Raw genomic sequence first — 5,624 nt, 5'->3', positions numbered from 1 at the left:
ATGGTGGGCATGGGCTAGAAGAACGCTTACATGGGCAATGAGGCCCAGAGCAAGTGCAGCATTCTGACCCCAAAGTTGCCCATGGAGCACCACATCATCACCAGTTGGCATGACATGAAGAAGATCTGGCACTTTACCTTCTACATCGAGGTGTGTGTGGTTCCCCAGAAGCACCCTGTGCTGCTGCCTGAGTGCTTCCCCACCCCAAATCCCAAAGCCAGTCCTGAAAATATGACCCAGATCATGTGTGAGACCTTCAACACCCCAGCCATGTATGTGGCCATCCAAGCTGTGCTGTTCCTGTATGCCACTGGCTGTAACGCTGGCATCATGATAGACTGTGGTGATGGGGTCCCCCACACTGTGAGTGTCTACAAGGAGTATGCCTTCCCCCACAACATCCTGTGTCTGCACCTGGCTGGTAGGGATCTGACCGACTACCTCATGAAGATCCTGAGGGGACATTGCTATAGATTCACCACCACTGACCCGTGGGAAGTGATGCATGACATCCAGGAGAAGCTGTACTATGCCACCCTGCACTTCAAGCAGGAGATGGCCACAGAAGCCTGCAGGTCTTCCTTGGAGAAGAGCTGTGAGATGCCCAATGGTCAGGTGATCACCACTGGCAACAAGGGTTTCTGCTGCCCAGAGGCTCTCTTCCAGCCTTCCTTCCTGGGCATGGGATCTTGAGACACCCATGAAACTGTCTTCAATTCTATCAATTTGTTTATCTCTTTTCAATTCAATTCTATCTGCAAGGACCTGTATGTCGATATAACACAGTGCTGTGTGGTGGCACTACTGTGTACCCAGGTTATCACAGGCAGAATTCGAAACACTGCCCTATCTCCTAGCATAATGAAGAGCGAGATGGCTACCTGTGAGATCAACTACTTTGTGTGGATAGATGGTTCCATCCTGGCCATGCTGTCCACCTTCCAGCATCTGTGGATCAGCAGACAGGAAGAAGAAGACAGTTACTTAATTGTGGTATACCTTTTATTAACAAAGTCTAACATACACAGAAAACAAGATGAGATTGCTATGATTTTATTTTATTTTATTTTATTTATTTTTGTTCGACTCAGGATTTTAAAACTTGAATGGTGAAGGTGACAGCAGTAGTTTGGAGTGAGCATCCCTAAAGTTCTATAATGTAGCCATGGAGGACTTCAATTGCACATTTTTCTTCTTTTTGTCTTTTCTTTTCTCTTCTTTCTTTCTTTTTTTCAGATAGGGACCTCATTCTGTTGCCCAAGCTCGAGTGTAGGGCAGTGGCACAGTCATAGATCACTGTAGCTTCTCTAACTCCTGGGCTCAAACAATCTTCTAGCATCAACCTCCCGAGTAGTTGGGAAAATAGGCATGCGCCAACCACATCCCACTATATTTTTCTCTTTTTTCTTTTTGTAGAGATAAGGTCTCCCTATGTTGCCCAGTGTGGTCTCCAATTTCTGGTCTCAAATGATCCTCCTGCCTCAGCCTCCTAAAGCATTAGAATTACAGATGTGAGCCAATCTGCCCTGTCAATTTTTCTTTTTCTTTTTTTTCTTTCTTTCTTTCTTTTTTTTTTTTTTTGAGTGAAGAAGTTTATTACCTAGGTTAGAAGGTGGGAGTATGCAACATTTTTCTCTTTAACTCCTGACCACTTGTGAGCTTGATGGACGAGAAGGGAGAGATAAACATCTTGAACTCAGCCGCTGCTGGTGTTAAACTGTTGGTGATACTGGCTGTAGGTTGATTGGTGTAGATTACTGAGTTCAGGTAATCCTGCTGGGCTTTTTGCTCGTGAGCCAGCTGCTGGTTGAAGGAGCCTAGACCCCTCTGAAACTGAGCACACAATTCCCTCTCCTGCTCTTCTAGCTCCAGCATTGCCTGGGCCGAGCTCATGGTCTGGCTTTTCCATTCAGTATTCAGTGCTTTTTCGGCCTGACGTTGCGCTTCCTTCTCAAAGCGTTGTACTTCCTGCACTTTCCTGATGGCAGCTCGCTGCTCTGGAGTCATGCCCTTCCAGCAATAGGGCAGGACCCGGTGGGGAGCTGTACGGTGTTGGGCGACCTGGGAGTTCTCAATCAGCAGGTCACTCGTGCTCTGGTTCTTGACCTCCACAAGATTGGCCTTCTGTTCACGCTGACGCTCACAGCGCTGACGCCCAGACTGTGCAGCTGCCTGCACAATTCTCATCAACCTTGGCTTGCTGTTGCTCCTGCTGCTGCCTTTCCAAGTCGTACCTGAACTGCCTCTGCTGCACTCTCAGGTGTGTGGCCCTGTCTAGGTTTTCTCCAGAGAAGTACTGCAGGCTGGATGGACCATGATAGGTATTATTGTAACTAAGATAGGTCGGAAGCCCCTTCCAGACTTGGTCTGGATCCCAAAGACTAAATTCACGCCCGTTCTTGAGCTGCTGCTTCTGCTCCCGAAAATCCTGGACTTTGTTGGCCAGCCGACGTGTTCATTCTGCCTCTTCCTTCTCTAACATCTGGACTACCACATCATACTGCACCTGGCTGGTACCATAAGCTGCCTCCCTGCTTTTTTCTGCTGCTTCCCGACGCTTTCGCTCTGCCACCTGGTTGTTTAGGGCCTGGACATCCACCCCTATGACTCGGTTCCGCACATTGAAGAATTGGTTTTGTCGTTCTTTTTCTCGATTTCTTTTAGCCTCGATGGCTGCTGCTTCCCTGGGATCTGTTGACTGGTTTATGCTATACATCTTTCTTAATAAGGAATCCCGATTTTGAAGCTCCTAGGTTGGTTCTGCATGCAACTTTGTTCTTGGGTTTTTTTTTTTTTTTTAAATAGACATTACAAATATCTGAGATGTACTGTTATAGGAGGTCCCTTGACCTTTCAATAGCCACCTCACTTCTTTCTGAGAAAAATGGCCCAGGTTTCTCCTAATTCCGCACAGGAGAGATGACAATATTGCTTTTGCATAAATTATATGATCTTAATTGGCTTTTATTTTGAATGGTCAACGTTCATCGCCCTCTTTTTTGTCCTCCAACTTGAGATGTATAAAGGCTTTTTGTCTCCCTAGTGGAGATGTGGAAGCAGCCGGGGCTTACCTGTACAATGACATGAGATCAGTTCAGTGAAAGTCCACATATTAAAAACAAACAGGTTAAAAAAGTAAATAAATAAATAAATAATAAATAAATAAATACATAAGAATGGAGGCAAGAAGACCATGGAATTACATTTTTCAATACAGAGAGAAATATAAATACATGACAATGCACAAGTCTCTAAGTGGGCAAAACAACCCTTTAAAATAAAGAAGAGAGTTTTACTGTAGGCCATGGGGACCAGATTCCCCTTCTGCTATAAACAATGAAAACACCAACCAAACAAACAAAATCCAAAGCATATAGAGCAAGAACAGAAACAAAACTCCAGCTTTCAGGCAATAGAAACTGACAAAGAAAATGTCCCCTTAGGAAGGGAAATAGATGAGGTGAACCCTGCAATTGCTCCATCTCACTTCCTGGAGAGAGTTTTAAGACAGGAGGAGTCCAAAGAAATCTTGAAACTCTGAGTTGAAACAATAAAGTTGAGTTATGCTGGAAGTCAAGTCAGTTAAAATTCACAGGTAAAAGAACGCAAGAAGAGGAAGCTCCTGAGAAAAAGGAAGCTAAACAAAGACAGAGATCAAGAGGTCTATAAAACACTTCCCTAAAACTTTTTCTTTGATTAAAAGTCTTGAATACTATATGCATGTGAGAAATTACAGAAGAATAAGGAGGAAAAGAATACCTCCATAATGAAATAGAGAAAAACTCTGGTTGCTCACATAGGGTAAGGAAAGATTATGTTCTCACAAACTAGCTTGGAAAAAAAATAAAACTGATACAACAGGGAGAATTCGGTAGAATAAACAGAAGGACATTATTCAGTAATCAGAGAATATAACCTTGGACTAAAGTTCTGCATAAAAAACTTAAAAGCATGCCCTAGAACAATAAAATTGTTTTCTAATAATTTAATTTTTCTAAATAAACTATACGAATATTTAAAGAATAACAAGGTGATGGGGGAATGAAGGCAGCAAACCACCTTGCCATGTATGTACCTATGCAACAATACTGCGTGATCTGCACATGTACTTCAGAACCTAAAGTGCAATAATAATAATAAAAGAATAACAAAAATATCTAGTCCACAGAATAAAGCACATAAAATCTGACATCTAATCAAAAATTACAAGGCATACAAATAAACAAAAAAATTTCATTAGGAGAAAAATTAATATAAACAGACAAATAAATGACGATAAAATTAGTATATAAGGATATTAAAACAGTTCTTATAATTAAATTCACATATTTTAGAAGACAGAGGAAAAAGTAATCCTACTAATTAGATATATGTAAGGCATAGATAATTATTTAATTTAAAATATATGAGTAAAAATTACAATGGCTAAAATTAAATATATCCTAAATGGTGTTAACAGAAGATAACACATGCATGGAAGATAAAATGTTAGTGAATTTGGTGCAGAGATAGAAACTACCAAAATGAAATAGAGATGGAAGAAACAAAAAGGGCTAAATAGAGCACCAGTGACCTGTGAAAAAATTTCAGGCAGCTTAAGGTATTCATGTAATTAGAATCCTGACAGGTGATGAGAGAAGGGAAAAGATCGTATCTGAAGAAATGATGGCAAAAAAAAATATTAAGCATTTGATGAAAATCTTGAACTCATAGATTCAGGAAGCTCAATGAACCCAAGCAAAACCAACAATAACAAAGCTAAGGTCATCATAATTAAATTTCTTAAAACCCATTATAAAGAGAAAATCCTGAAAAACATGACATTTAGGACACATGATTTACAGAGAAAAGCAGATGAGAATACAATAGACTTCACACAGAAACAATGAAATGAAAATGAGAGGAAATGGAAGTAACATTTTAAGTCCTGAAAAGAAAAAAAATTAAACTAAAATTTTATATCCCAAAAATATATCTTTCCAACACGAAAATAAAATGACATTTTCAGACTTGAAAAAAGCTGAAAAAATCATATTGTACGTATACTTACACTACAAGAAAGAAAGGAAGAAAAATAATAGCAGATATAAAGGTAGAATGTTATTAAGAGACAAAGTAGATTTCATATTAAAGAATATTCACAGGGATAAAAAGGCTCATTTTATAGTGATAAGGAGATCCATTCATCAATAAAACAATTCCAAATACTTATACAACTAATAACAGAACTTCAAAATACATTAAACAAATTAAACTGTTAAAAGAAACTGAAAAATCTAGTCATTACTAGAAACTTCAATTCCTCTACCCAAACAATTGTTAATATGTATAGAGAGAAAACCAGAAAGAACACAGAAAACTTGAACCATTAACCAGCTTGATCTAATTGACTTCTATCTATAGAAATCTAAATGCAATAACAGAAGGGCAGGTGCTTTTATTTTCAATGACCCAAGCTGACTATATTATGGTCCTAATATCTAATACCTTTAAATATTGAATATCATAGAGGTTATGCACCTTGACTATAATAAATCCATTAGAAATAAAAAGCAACTCTAGACAACTCTAAATATTTGGAAAATGATACACTGCTAAATAATTCATTAAACAAAAACTCCAAA

At 39.3% G+C, this 5,624-nt stretch overlaps 1 pseudogene; it reads right to left on the bottom strand.

Moving 5' to 3' along the window:
- Positions 1-1,696: 1,696 nt before the first annotated feature.
- On the bottom strand, positions 1,697-2,758 carry LOC105710469 (RIB43A-like with coiled-coils protein 1; annotated as a pseudogene).
- Positions 2,759-5,624: the final 2,866 nt, after the last annotated feature.

This window comes from Aotus nancymaae, unplaced genomic scaffold (assembly GCF_030222135.1).
Source record: "Aotus nancymaae isolate 86718 unplaced genomic scaffold, 86718_ANA_hifiasm-v0.15.2.pri h1tg000088l, whole genome shotgun sequence".
In the NCBI taxonomy this organism is placed as follows: Eukaryota; Metazoa; Chordata; class Mammalia; order Primates; family Aotidae; genus Aotus; species Aotus nancymaae.
This window is presented reverse-complemented; position numbering and strand designations above follow the sequence as displayed.